The sequence below is a fragment of the Phacochoerus africanus genome, chromosome 12 (assembly GCF_016906955.1).
Source record: "Phacochoerus africanus isolate WHEZ1 chromosome 12, ROS_Pafr_v1, whole genome shotgun sequence".
Classification (NCBI taxonomy): Eukaryota; Metazoa; Chordata; class Mammalia; order Artiodactyla; family Suidae; genus Phacochoerus; species Phacochoerus africanus.
The window spans coordinates 10,339,732-10,364,175 of NC_062555.1; positions in this window are offsets into that span (position 1 = coordinate 10,339,732).

Below are 24,444 nucleotides of genomic sequence, written 5' to 3' on the forward strand. Positions count from 1 at the left end.
ATTTTTTGGTTGTTAGTTTCACTTCTTGGCAATATAATGATTTTTTAGAAAAAAATGAATTGCTAAATGATGCTAAATTCATCCGTGAATCTCAGTTGTGATATTGTTTTTATATTCTGCTTGAAAAAAAGAAAATGAAGCCCCAGATTAATTAATATTTCTATTTTCTTGGGTATCACTGTATAGTTTCCCAGATAGATATATAACTACACTTGAGAAAAAGTGTTCTTCTCAAAACACACATAACGTTTGAGAACGGTGTTGATGTTAGTTTCGGCGTCTTGGAATTTCACAAAAGGGGTTGGGCAAAGCAAGGAACAGGACTCGAAGATTTCTAATTTTGAAGAATACTTCCAGTTTTCCTTTAGGAAGGATATATAAAGAACTATTGTAGTGCAACTTCTGAGCCACATATGCTGAAGATATCATTTCATACTTCTAAGATGTAAGCAGACTAAAGGATCGTGGGCAAAGTGAAATGCAGGAACACTGACGAATCAGATGAAAAATTATTTGGAAGGGATAACTTGACTAAATGTTGTTTCCGAATCAAAAGAAGAAAAAAATTCACAAAGAATAAAACAATAGGGCAAAACCTTTTAGAAAAAATGAGCAGGTCTGAAGCAAAATGAAATAACGTCAACGATTAAGCTAATAGACCATTCTTTTTATGAAATGTCTTTGTGGCAAATTGTTCAAGCAAATCAATGCTGTTGGTGTTTTAATGGTGGGATCATGATCATAGTTTATATTATGGAATCATCAACGTTAGTTTTGAACACGTGAGCTTGTAGTGGTTAGGTTTTAATTCTGAAATCACAAGCACTCTAAGTAGTTAACTTTCATATTTGAATGAGAAATGCCTGCCATACATTATGAGAGTGTATGAGCTAGCATAGGCTATTGTGATATCTCAAAGAGGGTCAAAATATTTAAGATTCCCATAAAATGTTTTTTTTTCTCATATGCCAGTTTGGGTTCTTGTTCCTGTGCCAGTTCAGGTCAGGTTCCTATAGGTCAGATTTTGATATTGTAGGAAGAACATCAGTTGTCATCCTGCTGCGTCTGAAGAGGATAGGAATTGTGAAGGGGACAATTATCAGAATAATTGTCACTCAGAAGATGTAAAACACAATTAATCCTTTCTATAAAAAGAAGCGGGACAGTCACACTTGACTCCATGCTGATTGAAGTCCTGTCATAAAGCAGATGCTTGAGTTATCTTGGAAACCGCATCGAAAAGGGCAGGTTAAGCCCAGTGTTTCCATGAGAGAAAAGAATTGTTAAATTTCTAACAATTCAGGCCTGTGGTGAATGTATAATCTATTTTTTTAATTTTAAAATTTAGATTCTCTAAAGAGAACATTTGGACACCTTTTTTTGAGTTGTGAAATTTTAACAAGATGTTTTCAAAAGATGAGACATTTCTCTACATTAATCCTTGCCTCTACTGAAATGAAGCTTACAAAGGTCAGAACCAGATGGAGCCTTCATGCTTCTCCTTTTGCTGTCATACCTATGGAACAGCAGGGTCCTCCAAACGAAAGGGCAGGAGGGATGTTCTCTATAATGAATGGCGCTATTTTGTTACTTGACCTTCAAGACAGCCTGAAAATTTCAAGTCAGAGATCAGTGTGGAAAAGCAAATTGATGAGCAGGAACACTGTAATCTTAGCTGATAACTCTTTAAAAGGTAACCAAAGCTATTTCTTTGCTCCCTGGATAATGGTAAACTTTTCAAAGAACTAGGGGAAAAAAAAATACACTGGTGGAGCATGAGGGAAGTGGATATTTTGAATGGCCTTTTCAAGATCCTGAGTTATGTTAAGAATATTGAGACCATCTTTTTTTCACAAAGGGTTATTCAAAATGTTGAATACATCTTAAACTTAAAATGAGAGTAATATAAGACCATATGTAAACAAAAGCTTTGAGAACGTAGAGGAACTTCCAAGAAATGTTCACGAAGAAAAAAAAATCATAAAGGGAAAAAGAATAAGGTAAGACAGTACCTAAGCTAGAGCTTAGTAGAATTTGGACTAGGTTGAAGGGCACATTGTTAGCTATAAACCTGAGAAAAACATAAACTTGTAAAAAAAAGAATCAAAGGACAAAAAAATGAAAGCATTTTTCTGAAGTTTTCTGAAAAGGTAGAAATCCAAAGTAGAAGTTCCTTAAAATGTCCTCTTTACATTTGTGTTTCATTGTGTTTTTATAGCTTCAACTAACTTAAATCTCCTAAATCCTATGTATATGGACATATGAAATGCAGGTAAAAATGGGTATATTTCCAACAAAGCGAAAAATACAATCCTCATGTGTAACTTCCTGTAGATTTTTAAAAATTGCTCTATAATTATCATGTTTGTAGTAATATATATCACAAAAGTAAAAATACTGAAGCAAATGTTTTATAGGCGTACCAACATAGTGTATCCGGAATAAAAAAAGACGTTGTATTGATACAGTCCCTTTGTTTCAGTGAACATTTCCATAATTCAGATTAGTTCACGGAATACTGGAAAAAGAGGAATGCCATCGTTCAAAGATGAAAAGCCACGTTGGTCCATATGGTGTTTTTCTAGTGTACTTATGTTTTCTGCTCCCAAGTAAAGCAACTAAAGATACAGAACACTAAACCAGCCAGCCTCCACAAATTCTGTCAAAACTCAGTGCCTTTTGTCTTAGTTCGGCCACTTGTTCCATCCAGGTCATGCCCATAGCACTGTTCTCTCTGATTTTGCACATTGTATCTTTGTTCTCATAAGCTGGTAACCTCTCTCTTCCTTATACACCATTTAAACAAGATACTTCTGCCTTTAAAAAAAAAAAAACGAAGTACAGTTGGTTTACAATATTGTGTCAGTTTCAGGTAAACATCATGGTGATTCAGGGGTGTTTTTGCAGATTATATTCCATTAGAGGTTATTGCAAGATAATTGTGTATACTCTGTGCTGTATAGTGAATCCTTGTTGCTTATCTATTTTATGTGTAGTAGTTTGTTTCTTTTAATCCCTTACAACTAGTTTGTCCTTCCCCCAACTCCATCTCCCCTTTGGTATCCATTGTTTGCATTTTGTCTTCGAGTCTATTTTGTATATACATTCACTTGTATTATTTTTAGACTCCACATATGAGTGATATCACATAGTATTGTCTTTCTGTGTCTTTTCCACGAAGTATAATATTTTCTAGATCCATCAATGTGGCTGTAAATGTAACATTTCATTATTTTTTTTGTGGCTGAGTAATATCCCATTGTGTATGTGTGTGTGTATATATATACATATACATATATGTATGTATATATATTTCTTCTTTTTTCTTTTTTCTTTTTTTAGGGCCGCACCCACAGCATATGAAAGGTCCCAGGCTAGGGGTCGAATTGGAGCTGTAGCTGCCGGCCTCCATCACAGCCACCGCAACACCAGATCCAAGCCACCCTGTGACCTACACTACAGCTCTCGACAACACCAGATCCTTAACCCACTGAGTGAGGCCAGGGATGGAACGGGGCCTTATGGATACTGGTCGGGTTCGTTACTGCTGAGCCACAGCAGGAAGTCCATAGCACATCTTAAGCCATTGGTGTGTTGATGAGCACTTGGGTTGCTTCCTCGTCTTGGCCGTTCTAAGGAGCACCACTGTAAACATTAGGGCGCATGTATCTTTTTGAATTAGAGTTTTCCGTGATATGTGCCCAGGATTGGGATGGCTGGTCATATGGTAACTCTATTTTTAGTTTTTAAGGATACACTGTGCTGTTTTCCGTAACAGTTGCACCAATTTACATTCTCATCAACAGGGTGGGAGAATTCTCTTTTCTCCACATCGTCTCCAACATTTGTTATCTGTAGACTTTTTCATGATAACCATTCTGACTGGTGTGTGACGTGGTACCTCATAGTGGCTTTGACGTGCGTTTCTCTAATAATTAGTGATGCTGAATATCTTTTCCTGTGCCCGTTAACCATCTGTATGGCCTCTGTGGCAAAATGTCTATTCAAGTGTTCTACCCATTTTTGATTGGATTTTTTTTTTTTATATTGAGCTGTATGAGTAATTTGTGTATTTTGGATATTAACTCCTTGCTGGTCACATCGTTTGAAAATATTTTCTTCCCATTCCATAGGCTGTCTTTTCATTTTGTGGATGACTTTCCACCTTTTTAAATGGTAGCGCTGTATATTAAATCTAATATTATGTTATATACCAGACATTCAGCCTAGTATGTCAGGATAAAGAAACCGTTAATGTTCTTATGGAAAAGTTTCTTAGGACTTTAGTTGGCCTACCTCAACCTGTTTCTCCACATCTTTCTCCTGTTTTCATGTGCATATTTGTATCATGCTATTTTATTCAAAAATACGTATATTTCATTATTGAAGATTATGTGTAATAAAGCAGTTAGGACTCAAAAAGTGTACTCTGATTGACTTACAACACAATTGTAAGTCAATGCCACTGCCAGTATGGTATTGATTATGACTAGCATTACATTTAGTAAATCATGAAAGAGTACATCAAATATCATTGATCATTATAAGGAAACATTATAAGAAAAGAATAAAGTCAATTTCCTTCCTGTTATCTTAAAACGATGTTCACTTTGAATTCTTGATTCTTGACAATCAAGTTCTGGTTTAGAAATGGAACAGAAAGTTTGTAGCAAAACCCAATGGCAACCTGCCCAGGCTCAAACCTATGGTTGCAACTAGAGGTATGTATTGAATGGTGACTCAAGACACACAAAGAGTCACTTTATGCTACAGTCAATCCTTAGAATGTTGCAGGCATGCTTTCATTGTCTTTACAAGTATTAGCCTTGGCCTTTATTTAAACTATGAGATGCCAGCACTACGAGAGCATAGAAGAGAGGAAAATGATAAGAATTAAGGACAACGAAAATGTTTCTGTTCCAAAGTCTCTGGATATGCCGATCTTGAACAAACAGAAAACTGTTCTGAATGAGGGAAAACTAACAGGGAACTGAACACAGTCTGAGAATTGTTTTCATATATCGCAACCTGATGATAACATTTAAATGACAAAACTGGGCACACTTGGTTCCTGTAACAAGCCTTAGAGTCAGTGGCAGAGCTGAGAATGCAACATTCAGTCATTTTTTTGAAACTGTGTCTGACAGAAACAGTCAGAACTCAATTTATTTCTTACCTCAGAAATACTTTTAAAAGCTGAAAAAGAATGATACCAATTTTATAGGACTTCTGCATCTACAGAAATCTATAGCATCTTTGGGGAACACAGGGTCTTACCTTTCTCTATTGATCAAAAAAAGGGTCAATTTTCTTGTTCTTACACAGTCGGCTGTTTAAAACTTGTTCCCCGAAGTCATGAATTCTTTTCCTTCTTTTAGTTCATGTGTTTAAAATTAAAAATTTTATTTGGAAAAGGGGTGATTAGATACCTACTCAGGTGATAGGGTGGGTATAAGGAGTATAGAGCAGGTCGTTAAAAAGACATAATTATCATTTTTGCTTCCATTCCCTGTGATAAATAATGTGAAAAATTAATCAAATCTCATTAGATTTAGAAGATGTACTGTGGACGTCAGAATAACTCAGAGCCCATATCATGGATACTGTTTTCCTTTGATCTGGTTACTATCTAACTATAATTCATGCATATAAATTCAAAACTCTCCATTGTCTCCAGCTTTGCGGTTAACTAATTGTGTAAGCATCTGTTTTTGTGTTCAATGAATTTTTTCAATATTCAAGTTTTAAATGACTCATATCTATTATTTCATGAAAGATAACTTTAACCTCCAGAGGTATCTAGATTGTTTTCTCTTCTTCCATTATAACAATTAAACTAGCAGTTAAAACAAATCCTGTTAAAATGTCATAAACCTACACGGATTCTCTGTTTCTATCCCAGGAATCCTTAGATTGATACCTTTGGGTATAGTTGAACTTATTAAATATATACCCCAGGCAGTATTTTCAAACGCCAGGAGACTGGTGATACAACCATTCCTTGGGTGAAAAGGTGGGAAAAAAGAAGTGGATCCTCTCTGCTTTTTTAGGAAAATTAGCATTAGAATGGGTTGAAAGCAGCAATGATGGTGTGGATTCCTCAGTGATTCAAGGGTTTTTATTGTGCAAGCATGAGCACTGTTTGTAGACTATACACAGAGAATACTCTAGTGAATTAAATGTCATCAGTGACTTACGTGAGATACGTTCCTAGCATAGTTACGTCCATCGCTTCCTTTACTTAAAAGAACACAGTCTTCTGTGTGGACACACTGGATGCAGGACACTCCGTCGGGGAACATTTGACACCCAAAGACAAACATGTGTCAAGTGTCTATGGTTGACTCAAATCACGGATTTTGTTGTCGGGAACTGTTAACACCCTGTTACAGATAAAAATGCAAGGCTAAAAGACAATGAGACTGGCTCAAGCTAACCCTGTTCATAAGGGGTAAAGCTGATACTTAAGTGGTAAAACTGGCGAAACCCACTGAGGAGCAAAGGCGGATAATAGTGCAGCTCTTAGGGCCAGAGAAAAAAATAAAGTACTGTCTGCTGGAGGTTAGCTTGAAAGTTTCACCTTCACTTGCATGTCTCGGGAGTTGATCAAGTAACAATAAAGATCATCGAGCAGTTCGAGACTGGAGGAAGTTTGCTTTTGAAGTTCTGAAAGTTTATCAACACTGATGAAGCCTCTGAGGATCAGGCAGCATCCTCAGCAATCTGTGGGGTTAAACGGCGGTTGAGAGAATCTGGTTACCTGGCATCTTCACCAACTCTTACTGTTGTTCTAGATACTAGTAAACAAGGTAGCATTGTTTTTCTTCTTTAAATTAATTCTCTATTTGTGAGGTTATGGTAGTGGTGATATGACTCATGCTGGCACCGTTGATATTATTAGTATACATTTTAACTTAGATGTTTAGCTCTAAGAAAGAATGTTCCTAGCACATTTATTTGAGCTTTGGAATAAGAGTCCTAGCAGATTTAAACATTAAGACAAAATCTTATAACTGAAAATTCCCATGTATCTTTCCAAATAGGGGAACAAATTCTACATTATTATAAAAATTATAATGATTAATTGGAAGTCATATTCCATGGAGCATATTTAAATACATATAAAAATAAAATAAGACATATAAAAATAAAATACATTATAAAAATTGGGCACAAATTATTTTACATTAATAGATGGCTGTTATGTCTACATATTGCTCAAGTATATAAGGAATTTATTGTATATATTTTGTGCAGTTGATGAAACAAAATTTTAAAGTGTTTTTTACGTTGAAACATATTCACATGCTACAAAATTCAACAGATAAGGAAATTTATGTTTATCCTATCAACTTAAATTTTTTACATTAAATTTTAAATATGAATTCTTCAGTGCAGTTATATGGCATTTTGCTAGCGAATTACTGTAGTGCTTTCTAATATGTATTTTTTCTAATATGTATTTTTCCGGTGGGAAATGTAGGAGGAGCACAATGTTTTTAGGATGTACGTTTCATAGAAACCTTGATTTTTGTCTCTAGATTGATTAGCAATAGAAAACTGCATGGCCAATCATAAACTAGACTGAAATGGATATTGACAAAGTACCATTTAATTAACTCATGTTTGAATGGAAATTAAACAATTAAACAATAACAAATTTCTAACTAAGATTTGCACTCAGGAACCAAATTCTGCTCCATACATTGCCACACTCAGAAAATTACCCTGATGTTAGTTACACAAAATGATCATACGTTTTGGAATTAATTGACCTTCCATGATTTCTGAAGAGTAATTTTATAAGAAATTGGGGTTATTTTACACATTGCTGTTAGTTATGCGGCTGCCTCTGTAACCTGATGATTTTGAGAGTTCTGAATTGAACCTGTCACCACAGATGCTCTTGTCTTTCATTTACATTTTGATCTTTGAATTTTTAACCAGGAAGTATATTTTTGATTGACAAAATTCATTATGGAATAGGAAATTGAACACAATTTTATCTTAATTCATTACCGTTGCCATCTGAAGAAAAAAGACCTTCTAAATTGAGTTCTTTCAGAGCCAAACAGCTTTATTTGTTGCCTGTACGTATGTACATACTGTTCTTTCTCTGTAAAATGCTCCTTTCCCTGACTCAAAAGAATACTTGTACTCAAATTCAATATTCAGATCAAACGATTTTTTCTCAAGCAGCATTTTTCACCCCTCCCAAAGGACATAACACTCATTACTCATAATTTTATGAACTTAAAGTCTCGTTAATAGCTAAAGTCTCATTAGTAGCTTCATTCATTTGCATATTTGTTCTTATTTCCACTAGCTTATGAGTCCTGAATGGTAGAAACTATTTTTTTCACCTTTGCCAAATAGAACAATGACGGGCACATAACAGACATTGACTAATAGTTGGTTGTATCAATGGGCTTATCTTGGTCATTGTGATAAAAAGGGCAAAATAAACACCATTAATTTAACCTGAATCTTTTTTTCTGTTTTGCTTCAGTGAAAAATCCTTGATGCGGCAGTGTCCATTTCTTGTCTTCTCCACTGAAATGTACAAAGTGGAGGGTTAATTAATAATTGTGGCAAAACTGCAATTGTCATGTTTGGCTGCACATGCACATAACACTTCCATCTCCAAATGGAACCTCCCGTTGTCTTCTTTCCCATAACCAAGGAGCTGTTTCCCTGTCTAAGGCGACACATAGACACAACTTCCTCTTCCAGTTCCGTTTGTACAATTTATCCAGTTTCAAATAGCTCTAATTTCAATCTGTATCAAGTAGAATAAACACCTGAATATGTTTAGTAATGAAGCTCTCCCCCCCACCACCACCCAGGGGTAACTACCCTTGAAAGAGAGCTGTTCTATCTGATTGACTACATCATAGTCAGGACTGAAATTCCCTTGAGGGATAATTTGTCAACATAAAGCAAAGAAGTGTAACTACCAGTAATTCAAGTAATTGGACTGTAAAGTAATCTGTACACAGGGACACAATGTGAAAGTGGAAAATTTGGAGATCTTGGTGTTCCCGTCACGGTGCAGCGAAAATGCATCTGACTAGGAACCATGAAGTTGTGAGTTCGATCCCTGGCCTCGCTCAGTGGGTCAAGGATCTGGCGTTGCTGTGAGCTGTGGTGTAGGTCACAGACGCAGCTCAGATCTGGCATTGCTGTGGCTCTGGCATAGGCCAGTGGCTACAGCTCCGGTTCAACCCCTGGCCTGAGAACCTCCATATGCCGCTGGTGTGGCCCTAAAAAAAAAAAAAAAAGAGAGGGGAAAAAGAAAATTTGGAGGTCTCGATCCTAATCCTCTATCTTCGCTTGTTATGATCATAGATAAAGCAAAGCCCCTAACTTCCTTGGGTCACACCGGCCTAACAGATAGATGGATGAATTTGGTTAGTCTTCTTCTAATTCTAAAATATCATTTTGTAAATGAATAAGTTTGGGTAATAAAACATGCTGGTTCACCTGTCACTTTTAAAACATAGTAGGTACTGGCAGACATGACCACGGTGAACTGTCTGTAAGTATTTACCACGTGCATAGCATGTACTTGAACCGGGGTCAGTTTAGGCGTCATACATGATGTGATGTGTGGCTATAAATTATTTTTGCAATCATAAAAAATGCACTCAAATATCAAAACGTCTGGTGAGAGAATGTGTTTACAGGTATTATTTAATATGAACCCCCACCAAAAACATGAGTCGCTACACTTGTTCAAAGGCTTCTAGCTTCTAGCTCTTAGACAGCATTTTGCGCTTGTTTACACTTGTCAGCATAAATACATATATTACTGCTTTAAAGTCCCTTGTTTCTTATTTTACTAATCTATCATATCCCTAAAGTAATATTGATAATATCAATAATAAACCTACATATAGTTATTTTAATATTTTTCTCAGAATAATATATTTGTTCAACAAGTGCTAAACTTTAAGTCAATTCATGTTTAAAAACTGAAAATTCAGATTCTTCCCTTTTTCTTAAATGGGGCTTTGGAGCCTACAGCCTATAATTGGTGTGTTTTTATTTTTGTTTTTTTCATTTCCACTGTCCAAAAAAAGTTTTTATTCAGTAAGAGCAGAATTATTCTTACTCTGTGTGTTTAAATTTGACAACAAATGTCTCCAAAACCTACAAGAAAAAAGTAGGTCAAACACCAGGCCTTTCTAACTCTTACATGCTTTGGGCAGAATACTTGGGAGAGTTCTGATTGACTTTTGTATATGTGACCAGGGACCTGCCAATCACAACACAATGACAGCACAAGAATAAATGGACTGTAAATATACTGTTATAGGCATTCTGGTATCCAGCTGAATAAACTCAATCACATTTCAGTAGACAGACTGAGTCAATATATCACAACAGATGGATGCATCCAGGAGATCATGAGAATGATTTAAGAACAAAAGACTCAATATAATTGGAATTATTTGGGGGTAGGCTCCAGAGCCTAAGCAAAGATACACATACATAAAAGCTGGTTCTTGAATAAACACTACGTAAAAACTGTCAGGTTCCTCGGTGCTCCGTCTCTCAATTCTCGCCCACATGCAACAACGGTTCGGAGGTGCAGGCAGTCTGGCAGGAGTTTGTTCCAGCTGGGACGTGCTGCGGTGGCCCCAGGGATAAAGCCAGAGGTCTCGCTGGGCAGGCATGGAGGCAGGCAGTCTCTCCAGGCAGGAGCGTTCCATTGAGGACAGGAGCGGCTCTGGGTCAAAGCGAATTCCCCTTGCAGCGACTGCGCTTTAGTTCAAAATTTACAGCTTTTGATAGGGCACTCTTAGTGGGCTGTTCCCGTCTCCTGCCGACTGTCTCTGAGCTCACAATCTCGATCGCAATCAAGAGTCAGGTTTGTAACAGTGTACCGCAGAGGGTATTTATGCCCGCAGAGAGAGAAGGCCATCCTGCAGTAGAGACTGCGTCTGGCTTCTTTCCTTATATCCCCATACAGAGGGTATGTTTGGGGACCCCAATTCCCCAGCCCCAGGCCCACTAATTTTTCCTGTCCCAGCGCCCCCTGCACCCTGCGAAAGGGGTAAGGGCTGAGTGTTGTTTGATCTCTGTAGGGGGGTGTGTTCGGATCCTCTGATTGATTTGGGGCAGATCCCTTATCTGCACAGGGAACAGGTTACAGGGAAGTGCTCCGAGGAGCATGCCTCATTTGCATAGGGAGGTGCTCTGAAGACCACGCCTCTGCTGTCTCTGTTTGTTCTTTTCTGCTTCATTGCAGTCCTCTTGTTTTCAGTAATGATCAATGGCCTGTTTTGAACCACCCAGGTCAGACTCCCTATCCTATCCTACCTAACATTTTCAGGTCCCAAGAGCAGCCCGAGGGAATAAGCCCCTTACAGAGATCAGCAGCTATGAAAGCATCCTCCCCCCAACTGATTCATGCCTGAAACTCACCTTACCTAAGGCTGTTTCAACTATGTGGGCCAATAATACATTTTTATTAAGGCAAATTAACTTGTTTTTGTTGTGTGTAATCATCAGCATGGTAACTGAGATGATATCACAAATGTACTTGTACAGTGAAGTTCTTAAACCCTGCATCCAATTGTATGGTTCGGATCACGTGGTCTGCCCTTAAAGTTAAATAGGATTCCTTCTTTACTGTGACACAGGAAACTAGTTGTGTGAGTGTGATCATATTTTGCCATCCTAACAGTGTTGTATGAACGCTGCTTTGTTTGAAGTATGGTAATGTCAGCGTGGTCTTCAATAGGGGAGTGGTTACTGTTTACAGGAAGAATTTTATATTATTTTTAAAACAACATAATTCATTGGGAAGGTCTTACATAATGGATAGGTTGTTACTTGCCAGAATGATATTTTCTTTTTTGGCTTTTTGCCTTTTCTAGGGCCGCTTCCCGCAGTATATAGAGGTTCCCAGGCTAGGGGTCCAATTGGAGCTCTAGCTGCCAGCCTACACCACAGCCACAGCAACTCAGGATCTGAGCCGCGTCTGTGACCTACACCACAGCTCACGGCAACGCCAGATCCTTAACCCACTGAGCAAGGCCAGGGATCAAACCCGCCACCTCATGGTTCCTAGTCGGATTCGTTAACCCCCTCGCCACCATGGGAACTCCAGAATGATATTTTCTTTTGGAAAGTTTACATACACGCTCATCTCTATTATTTCAGTACTAACATATTTTTATAAACTTTCACGTACAATCTATTTTTCTTTCCTTGAAAAATGACATTTCCTTGCAACGACATCTTCCTGATATAACTCAGTGATGTATATATTTGCATACAGTGAGTTAAAATTCTCTTCATGCATAAAGCATAGCGAAGGTGTATTTTTTTAATGGAACGCCATGGACAGTCGCCCATGCCTTCAGTGGTTTCTGAAGTATATAGCATGTACAAATATTTTTTTAGTGAATCTATCACAGTGGTGTTAAATGTTCTCAATAACGTGCTGGCTTTTTTGAGTGAATTCCGAGTGGTCACCCTAAGATCCTAGATCAAAATTCACTACAGTAATATATGATTTCCAAAGGAGTGTGCTATGTTAAATCTGAGTAGCTTACAAAGAAATTGCATGAATTCTCCTAGCAGACAGAGTGTCGTGATTTGGAAAGGCAGGACTAAATGTCTGTAATAAACCAACAGTGTTAAGCGTTGTTTCACTGGGGGAAAAAATGGGGTAAGAGAGGAGCCTTTACCTATAATTCTACCTGAAGTCAGCTTCTTGGTCGAAGCAGTGTTGGGTGTGACCCAATGGACTTCTAAAACCCAAATGTGGTGCCTTTTTTTTTTGTCTTTTTGCCTTTTCTTGGGCCGCTCCCGCGGCATATGGAGGTTCCCAGGCTAGGGATCGAATCGGAGCTGCAGCCACCGGCCTACGCCAGAGCCACAGCAACTCGGGATCCGAGCCGCGTCTGCAACCTACACCACAGCTCACGGCAACGCCGGATCGTTAACCCACTGAGCAAGGGCAGGGACCAAACCCGCAACCTCATGGTTCCTAGTCGGATTCGTTAACCACTGCGCCACGACGGGAACTCCTGGTGCCTTTTTTTATTTGACTGTTTAATGATTAAATTCACAGATCTGCTGCGTGGCTAATGGTAAGACATATCTCTAATTTTACTGTCGACCTTTGTACAGTGGGAATTTCACCCAAATGTTGGATGAAACTAGGCTTTAATTCAGAAAGAAATGATGCTTCCAAGGCGAATGACCAAGTAAGCACAGAACTGAGGACTTAACATTCCTACCGAGGTAAGGTATATTCCAGGTAGTGCCCACCAGGGATACGGTGATCAAAATGAGAAACGGATAATATGGAGTACCATGTGATAAGTTTTAATGTATCTCGAGATATGAACGAGGGCCTGAAACTAAGATCACAGAGATGTGAAGGGTGGCCTTGGCATCTGGGGAAACCCGGAGGTCCCTGCTGCCCTCCCTCCTCTCCTTCCCTGGATGAGATCCCTTAGCCAAACACCCCTCCGTATCGCCGGGACCAGGCACCGATCCCCCTTATCCTTGAGTAGTAGGGGTAAGTTCCCTACCAGCCTAGAGAATTAGTCCAATAAGCCCGTGGCCACCAAGCCCCCGCCCCCCCAACCCCCTTACTACAAAACCTGCCTCCCACAGCCCGTTTTTGTATTCTGAGTTGAAACTCCATGTGCCTATCTTGCCGTGCCCTCCCCTGCCCAGGCTGTGAGTGTATGTGATCAATAAACTCATCTGTCTCATCTGTCTGGTTTGGTTGTTGTGTGTTCATCCGTGTGGGACTCTTTGTTTGGAGAATCCCTCCTGCAGGCATGGGGTGAACAGTCGACTTTTAGAATAAGATTCAGGATCTTGAAATATCAGCTTTATTTATTTGTTTGGTTGGTTGGTTTTGTTTCTTACAGCTCCCTTTGCAGTGTATGGAAGTTCCCAGGCTAGGGGACAGCAGCAGCCACAGCCACAGCAGTGCCAGGTCCCAGCTTCATCTGCAGCCTATGCCCCTTGTGGCAGCTTGTGGCAACGCCAGATGCTGAACCTACTGAGCGAGGCCAGGCATTGAACCCGCGTCCTCATGGATATTAGTCGGGTTCTTAACCTACTGAGCACTAACAGGAACTCCAAAATATCAGCTATATTTGAAAGCAGGAGGCTGCTTCCAAAAAATCCAAGAAGCACGCCCCACACACGTTGTTAATGTTTGTTAGATTGAATTTTATGTTGTTGTCTGTGCAAATCACCACCTACAATTTTCTAGTTTTCCCAGCCTTCATCCCTCCTCCCTGCATCGTACTCCATAGCATGGCTAATTTCGAGAGCCGATGCTCTGATTAGAAGCTTGGATGGAAACTTAGGTGACTCAGTCTTAACGACAAGTAAATATCCTGGTACTGATGGGGCTGATTGTCGTGTGCTTTACATTCAGTGAAATGTATGCATCTGTGAGTTGTGTGTGACAGGAGACTGATGCCGAGCCAGCATCAGATGCTGCGGCATTGCTCACATTACCCTGAAAACACGAGAATATGTGTTTATCCTTCCAAGAGATTTTTTTTTTTTTTGCATTTCTCTGAATAGGTGTTTGTTTGTTTTCCCAAAGAGGGCAATACCAACATGAGATGAGGTAATATGATAAACCTTTGTAAGAAGAATCTCTTTATTGGACAAGGTTAGCAAACGAAGGCTGTCAGGGATTGTATTACACTCTCTCCTGTGTCTGCTTGTGGTGCGATTTTCAGAAAGGATCATTTCAGAGAAGCAAAGGATAAATTGCTGTATTCTCTCTCCAAAATCCTTTTCAAAATAGATTTGACAGTTGAGTGATTACATCTCTAATGGAGACTGTGATAGAATATGTGAGATTAAAAACTCAGCGGCTTCATCCACGAGGCACTGAACAGACGGGGTCAACAGCCACACCGAGCCCCTCGTATCCAACCCAGATAACTAATCACCTTAACTCTGCCCTCAATACATGGAGGTTAAGATCTGCGCCTTCTGCAGCTTTTGTTGTTCGGGTTTCAAAACCCTATCGTTTTTCCTCCTACAAAGATCTTATCAATTTGTTCAAGAACTTTGAGCTTAAGATCAGTAACATCTGAATGTAGGAAGGTCTACCTGTGGAAATGGAACTTTCTGATTCTCTTTAAGTTTCCAGAAGAGGTGCTGGAAGGGGTGGGTGAGGAATAGCATCTGTCTAGTTACTGTTTCATTTAGGCTTTAGGACTTAGAACCTCAAAAGGGATAATTAAAGAGAGAAATGATGGCATACCTAATACGATATTGTGTCCTGTTGGCATTTGCACCGTCAATGGGCCCATTCCCACATTTAATGTATAGAAGTATTTGCATTCAAAGTTACAGGAAGCACATACCTCATATGAGTAAATAAGACATACCATAAATCATCTTCTGAAAAGATAGCTCAAAGATTCTATTTCCTATCTAAAGTGTTATCCTTCAGCTAATTAACCATCATACGAAGAAATAGTAATAGAATTTAGCTAAATAAACAGATGTACAGCAAAACTATATAACTAAAAATATGCAGTCTGTTCATTGAGATCAGTCTTTTTGTTTTGTTTTGTTGGGGTTTTTTGGTCTTTTTGTCTTTTTTTTTTGTCTTTTTGCTATTTCTTTGGCATATGGAGGTTCCCAGGCTAGGGGTCAAATCAGAGCTGTAGCCACTGGCCTACGCCAGAGCCACAGCAACACGGAATCCAAGCCACATCTGTGACCTACACCACAGCTCACGGCAATGCCAGATCGTCAACCCACTGAGCTCGGGCAGGGACCAAACCCGCAACCTCATGGTTCCTAGTCGGATTCGTTAACCACTGCGCCACGACGGGAACTCCTGGTCTTTTTGTTTTTTTAGGGCCTCACCGGCAGCATATGGAGGTTCCCAGGCTAGAGGTCAAATCGGGGCTGTAGCTTCCAGTCTACACCACAGCCACCTTAACGGGATCCTCAACCCACAGCGAGGCCAGGGATTGAACCTGCGTCCTCATGGATACTCGTTGGGTTCATTAATCACTGAGCCACTTTGGCAACTCCAGGGTCAGTGTTTTTATGTTCATTTCAATATTTTGGTTGCTAGAATCTTGAAGAAGTAGAGCTGTACCTCTTTCTGTCTACTGCTTTTGTGCCCCCCCCCCCCCCACACACACGTACACAATGTTTCTTCTGAGATTACACCTGAAGGCAGGCACTCCCAATCTTGTCTTTACTTAACCAAATCGAGAATATCAACTCTCCCCTTTTTAATCTCTACAAAAAAAGTTATCTTTTCCTCCATTAGAGCAGGATTTTTAAACAAAGAGCATGCTTCAGAGTCATGTGAAACATTTCTTTGTTTGTTTGTCTACAAATTTGAGTCCCCAGGCACTCCCCCAGACCAACCAAGTGTGTGTATTTCTCTACAACCTTGGTTAAGAAATCATGCTCCAGAGAGCAGAGATCATTACACACTCTTCTTAACAGCTTGTTGTTCCTGCAGCTCTTGTCTGTGTCACTGCTTTCTCTGCCGCCTGAGCGTCTCTCTTAATAACAGGGGTGCGGGGCCATGGCCAGCACAGGTAGAGACCAACACCAGCGTCCTGGAGCTGAGGTCTTTATTGATGCTCTTAAGCTCCTTAACTCTGACCTGAGGCCAAAGAAGGGATTCTTTTTATAGGCGGGGTCATTTTCAAAATGAAAGAGGATCAGATTCTAAGTCCTAATTAAGAGTCTAAAGTCCCAGTGAATAAAACGCTACGTCACACTAATTACTTGTACTGGCGTCTTGAATGGGGTCTACCCAAGAGAACAGGGCAGGAGCCGAGCTTCCTGCGAGTGAGCAGTAAGCAGTGAATGAGGAGACCAGGAGTCCTGACAGGCAAGGTGCAGTCTGTGTGACTCACAGACAAAACGAGTAAACACAACAAGGAGAGTGAGTCTCACAGTAGCAGCTGGTTACTGAATTGACACGGGTCGTGTTCCTGGTCACTGCCTGAGTCGTGCTTCTGTAACTCGGGACGTTTCCCTGAATCCGTCTCTCACCGCGAGAAACCAGCGTTTGGATGATCAGATTCCCTAGCAAATCAAAGGTGGACGTGGGACCCATCCTCTGACCATCAGACGCACAGAGAGATGGTTCACAGCAGGGGATCGGTGACCACAGCTTCGGGAAGAAACTCCAGGGCTGCTTGTCCAGTTTGTCACAAAGCTCTGGAAAAACATCAGGAGTTATGTGATTGATTGATTTGCTGAGGCAGATGTGGAATTGGTGCTGGACAGTGGTTTCATACCGGTGACCGTTACCATTTTATTCTGCGTGATGGAAAGGGCAGCTGTGGCCGTTTTCTCAAGAGGCCTGTTCTCTTGAGGCTCTAGGATGTGTTTCCAGAGGAGGAGAACCAAGATTATTCCTGTGTACTTTCTATGCATCCAGCTTTTTCTAATGCTCTTTAGCAAATCCCTTTTTTGCATAAATGAGGCAAAGGGACTTTTCTCATTGCAGCTGATGTCCCAGAGCATGTGTAGGAAGACTGCACGTCATTGCAGGCGACATGGTTGCATTATCCGTGGACACTTCTACTTTGTTATCTAGCAGGGTAATTCTGAAAACAATAAGAATTCAGCCAGCATGAAACTTTCTTTATCACACAACAGGCAGTGACAAAATAAATACATGCATTTCCTGTAACTGCTTTGACTAAAATACTTGTTGAAAGTAAGGCTATCAGGGAACCAACAGTCTATTCAGATAAACTGGATAAGAGTAAGGGGTTGGTTTCATGATGCTTTTCATTGGGTAGAAGCCTTAGAGAAAAGAAACGATATACTCAAAATCCTAAATTCTCAGATGGAGGCATCATCCGATACCATGAAATTCGTGTAAGCATTCTGAAGCATCTCTTAATGTTTGCTGCCAGGACAGTAATGCAGCCAAAAAGCAAAACCAACATTTGATTCTCTGAATTGCTGGATTTATTTGTTTACTTTATTGGACTTACAATGTTGTGTTCGTTTCAAGTGTACAGCAAAGTGCTTCAGAGCGAATAAACATATATTCTTTTTCAGATTCCAGTCCATGTATAAGGTTATTACAAGATACTGAGTATATATAGTTCCTTGTGCTATATAAGGAGGTTCTTGTTTACCTATTTTATAATAGTGTGTACATATATATATATATATATAAATTTATTTTTTACTTAAATATTTACCAGGCCCCTTAAGGAAAGTTAGGGCATTGTTGAGGAAGAATGTACCTCCATGACCTCTTTGGGATGGAATGAGGATGTGCAGAAGGACTCAGATATCTCAGGTTTCCCTGGATCCACCTACTTCACCGGGTATTCCAGGCCAACCTCCTCCTCTGCATAGTGAAGATGTCCCCGCCTTGTTTTAAGACTTGGTTAAAAACCCCTGCCTGGAGTTCCCAACATGGCTCAGCGGTAACAAACCCGACTAGTATCCATGAGGACACAGGGTCAATCCTTGGCCTTGCTCAGTGGATTAAGGATCTGGCATTGTCGTGTGCTGTGGTGCAGGTCACAGATGTGGCTTGGATCTGACGTTGTTCTGGCTGTGGTGTAGGCCAGCAGCTATAGCTCCAATTTGACCCCTAGGTTGGGAACTTCCATATGCCTCAAATGCGACTCCCCCTGCCCGCCTCCAAAAAAAGAAAAAAGAAAAAAAAAACTTGCCTGAGACAGTTACCCGGCAAGAAAAATTCATCGCTTCTTATATCTCCCCCTTCACCACATCACCTTGCTAAGCTTATAAAGTCAAATCCCAGCAGGGGCTTGGTATAAGACAGGCAGCACTTAAAAAAAGCAAAATGAGAAGAGGTTTTCACAGTGATCCACACTTGCAAGATTTTTCTCATTGATTAGCTATGGATCTGCGTGTGCCAGCACATCTTGAGGACGTAGACCCAAGAGAGAGAAATGTAGTTTAGATATGACTGAATTTATGGATGCAACCACCAGAGATTCTAAATTCAGTGCGTTAACACAAATTAACAAACTGGTTACTAATAGTTACTAAAAGCTTGATTCCTTTGTGACTTTGCGAAATGAAACTAAAATGCCGGAAATTCCTTTATGGAATGTGGGGAGTTAGAAATACTAGAATGGATGTTTATGTGCCAACTTTTCTGCTAATACTTAACTATGGCCCACAGAAGGGCACAGAAAACATTTTTTATCAAAAAAAAAAAAAAAGAGAGAGAGAGAGAACTACTTCAAAGAAAGAGACACTAGTATCTTGGAAATACTATTGTGGCTATTCTGTTTAAGCAAGGAAGGTAGGTAGATGAGATTTTTACGGAAGAGGATTCTTAAGAACAATTACTAGGTTGTAACCCCAGAGGTAACATGTGGTCGGTCACATTGTTAAGTGGAAGTGATCTTTTTAAGTGCCTACTTGATCAAGGGTCTCCAGGAAACAGATGCTCAGACTGTAAACTATTAATCTTTACCCCTTCCCCGGAAAAAAATAAATGAACAAAATTGAGCTCTGGTTAATAAAATCCTTATTCCAGTCACCAAAATAGTCACAGTTTTTAAATTTAATTGCCTCTTTAAGTTAAGGATAAGTATGCTTTTTATTACCTTTTAGTTGGTTCAAACACTTTCACTGATTTTCCAGCTCAAATGTTCACTTTGTTCATTGTGATGAAAAATCCCAAAGCACATGAGATTATATTAAAGCAAATTTAATTTTCTGATGTAAGTCAATTCATAGAATAAAATGCAATGAAGGCAAACTCTCATTTCAACTCTGACACCTACCAAACATACTACAAAATAAAATATGAGCCAAGAAAAGTTAAAAATTCTCTGTGCTAAGTGAAAGTGAATATAAAATTTTACCTAATTTGTGGGCTTTAACAAAAGCAGTGTTTTTAGGGAAATTTATAGCATTGTATGTATGCATATATTAAGGAAGAAGAAGATCTAAAATCAATAACCTAAACTTGAATTCTAGAAAACTATAAAAAGATGAAAACTTTAAGCCTAAAGCAAGCAGAAAAAAAAAGAATAATAACAATTAGCGTGGAAATATGTGAAATTTAAAAAGACAAAATCATAGAGAAAATAAGTGAAACCAAAAGTAGGTTCTTTGAAAAGATGAATAACTGGAGTTTGTCCAAAAGCATGTTCATTGCATCACTATTCACAATAGCCAAGACATGGAATCAACTCAGATGTCCACTGATAGATGATTGGATCAGGATGATGTGGTGTATATATACAAAGGAATACTACTCGGCCATAAAAAGAACAAAAGAATGCCATTTGCAGCATCGTGGATGGAACTAGAGACTCTCATCCTGAGCGAAGTAATTCAGAAAGAGAAAGACAAACACCATATGATATCATTTATATCTGGAATCTAATATATGGCACAAAGGAACCTTTCCACAGAAAAGAAAATTATGGACTTGGAGAATAGACTTGTGGTTGCCAAGGGGGAAGGGGAGGGACTGGGAGGGACTGGGAGCTTGGGGTAAATAGATGCAGAATGTAGCCTTTGGGATGGGTTCACAATGGGATCCTGCTGTGTAGCACTGGGAACTCTGTCTAATCAATTATGATGGAACATGTAATGAGAGAAAAAAGAATGTATACATGTATGTGTAACTGGGTCACCATGCTGTGCAGTAGAAAAAATATATATATATAAATAAATGGTAAAAAGATGAATAAGATTTGTCATTATCAAGGTTAAGCAAGGAAAAAAGATACAAGACACAAATTCCTAATATCATAAATGAAAAAAGAGTAACCCACCATTTATATCTTTAATATAAAAAATAAAATAAAGGAAATTATGAAAACTCTATGTTCATAAATTTGATACTTTAGAGAAAATAGAGCCATTCTCTGATATACATAAGCAACCGAAACTCACACAAAGGGAAATATGTAGTCTGTATATGTCTATAGTTATTAAAAGAAGTTGAGTCAATAATTAAACTTCTGAAAGAGAAAGCACCAGATACAGATGGTTTTCCTGGTGAATTTTATGAAATGTATAAAGAAGTGATGATACCAATTCTCTACAGTTTTACCTAGATAATAGAAACAAAAGAACCACTTTCTAACTTGTTCTATTAAGTCATCTTAACCCTAATAGAAAAATGAGATAACGTTATGAGAAATATAATTGTAGACTAGCATTTCTCAAAAATAAATAACAAAATAAAAGCAAAAATTCTCGACAAAATATCAACAAGTCTAATACAACATTGTATAAAAGGAATTATGTACCTTGACCAAGTGGGACTTACTCAAGGTATAAAATGTTGGTTCAATATTTGAAGATCAGTTAATGTAACAACATCATGAGGCTAAATAAAATTAATCATATAAATTGATGCCAAAAAAAATCATTCTACAAAATCTCAATACCCATTTATAATAAAAATGCTCAGCAAACGATACATAGAAAGAATCTTAATTTGATAAAGAATGTCTACTAACCACCTATAGCCAACATCATGTTTAGTGATGAGCAATTAGATACTTTCCTGCTAAGTGGGAAAAAGGCAAGGATGTCTTCTTTCACCACTCCTGTTTACCAATATAAAGGAAATATGAATCAATGTATTAAGAAAAAAGAAAGAAGAGGCATATTTGAAAATGAGAAGCAAAATTGTATTTCTTCACATAAGACATGTTTATGTACAAAAATCTCAAGGAGTAGACAAAAAAATGAAATTTAATAAGCAAATATAGCAAAGTCACAGAATAGAACATTAATATATAAAAGTAAATTGCTTTGTCAATAGACGATCAATGAACAATTTGGAATTTGAAATTAAAAGCATAATACTGTTTACATTAGCACCAAAAAATGAAACAGCTTTAGTATAAATCTAGCAAAGAATGTTTAGGATGTGTGCACAGTCAACTGTAAAACCCTGATGAAAAAAAATCAAGGACTATCTAAATAAATAGAGAGGTATTCATATTTGTGGACTGAACAACTGAATATGGTCAAGATGTCAATTCTTCCCCCAATTTCCTATGTATTCAGTGAATTCCAGATCAAATTACTGATAAGCTATTTTGATGATATTGCAAATCCAATTCTAAAGTGTATATGGAAAGTAAAATGGCTCAGAAGAGCCAACATAGTATTGAAGAACAAAATTGTAGGAATAGTACTACCTGACTTCAAGACGTATTACAAAGCTACTTTCATGAAGACAGTATGTATTGGTGAAAGAATAGACACATTAATCAACAGGACAGAGTAGAGAGCCCTGAAATAAACCTGGACAAAACTAGCCACCCAATTAGAGTTGCAAAGGCAGTTCAATGGATAGAGACTAGTCTTTTCAATAAATGGTAGCGTAAAAATTGGACGTGCATATGCTAAGAAAAATTACATAAGAATATAAAAATCGATCTTACACCTCTCAAAAAAGTTAGCTCAAAATTAATCATTGACCTGAATGTAAAATACAAAACTATAAAATTTCCGGAAGATAGCCCAGAAGAAGGTCTAGGTGTGCTTGGGTTTGGCAATGAGTTTTTACATACAAGACCTAAATCATAATCCGTGAAGAGAAACACACTGATATGTTAAATGTATTAAAATTAAAAACTCCTCTGAAAAAGACACATCGAAGAGCCACTTTGTTTTTTGTTTCTGTTTTTTGCTGTTATAAGTAATTTATTTATTTATTTTATTACTCAAATGAGTTTATCACATCTGTAGTTGTATAATGATCATAACAATCTGATTTCACAGGATTTCCATCCCACAGCCCAAGCACATCCTCCCACCCGCCAAGCTGTCTCCTCCGGAGACCATAAGTTTTTCAAGGTCTGTGAGTCAGCATCTGTTCTGCAAAGAAGTTCAGTCTGTCCTTTTTTCAGATGCCACATGTCAGTGAAAGCATTGGATGTTGGTGTCTCATTGTATGGCTGACTTCACTTTAAGAGCCACTTTGGAAGACAGCTTTGCCATTTATAACGAAAAGTGTATTCTGACTATATAATCCAGTATTCATGCTCCTTGATATTCACCCAGATGAGGTGAAATTTTGTCACCACAAAATCCTACACATGCAAATTTATAAAAGCATTCTTCATGATGGAAAAAAATTGGACGTAAGATGTCTTCAACAGGTGAATGATTAAATAAACCATATGTCCTTACAGTGTAAGATTCCTCAGAGATAAAAAGAAATGAACTACCTAGCCATGGAAACACATAGAAGAACCTTATATGCCTATGGCTAAGTGAAAGAAAGAAGTCTGAAAAGGGTGCATACCATGTGATCCCAACTGCATAACATTCTGTAAAAGGGAGAACAACAGAGGCAGTAAAAATATCAATGCTTGCCAAGGGCTTAGCAGGGGGTAGGAGAGAGGAGAAGAATAGATGAAACAGGATTTTCAGGCCAGTGAAACTATCCTGTATAATACTGTAATGATGGACATTCTGTATCCTCAAGACCCATATAACCCATGAAACAAAGAAGGAACCCTAATAATGTTAACTCTGAACTTTGGTTAATAGCAATATATCAATATTAATTCATTAATTGTAACAAATGACTACATTCATGTGTGCAATATGGGAACTTTCTGTATTTTCTGTTCAGTTTTTCTGTAAGTCTAAAACTGCTCTAAAAAAATGAGGTCTAGTAATAAAAAAAAAAGAACTATCAAGCACGGATGGATGTTAAAAACTGTGTATACAGTTAAATAGAAGATAGCCATTTGAAAAGTCTATATAATGTATGATTGTTGCAGGAGATCAAGGAGAAGTGACTGCCAGTTGACTCTCAAGCTGAATCCAGGCAATTGGAGGCTTTCCACCTGCTCCCCTGTCTTTGGCATTTGCATTTGGTTTGCCTGTCCTGTTTCCAGAAGCTGCCTCATGGATAGAGCCTACAGATAAAACTGTGGTGTTGAGTTGCAGTTGTGGCTTAGTGATAATGAACCCAGCTAGTATCCATGAGGATGCCAGTTGGATCCCTGGCCTCGCTCAGTTAGTTAAGGATCCAGCATTGCCATGAGCTATGATGTAGGTTGCGGATGTGGCTTGGAGATGGCATGGCTGTGGCTGTGGCATAGGCCTGCAGCTGCAGCTCCAATTGGACCCCTAGCCTGAGAACTTCCATATGCCACAGGTGCAGCTCTAAAAAAGAAAAAGAAAAAAAAAAAAAACAACGTGGTGTTAAGAGACTATCTGATGGTATACACGACTGACCTGGTGAAGACCTCTACATAATGTTGAAGAGTTGATGGATGGGTGTGCAAATTTACGCCTTGACCACCCCAAACAAGCCTCCTCTACAGATCCCCTTGCTCATTAAATCTTCCACCTGCCAATCTGGTCTGCCTCTTTTCTTTGGTCTCTCCAAGCTCTGCGTGTACAGAGCCAGTTTCAGTTTACACCTGGGAAGCTCCAAGGAGGTTGTGAACCAACAGCGATTCT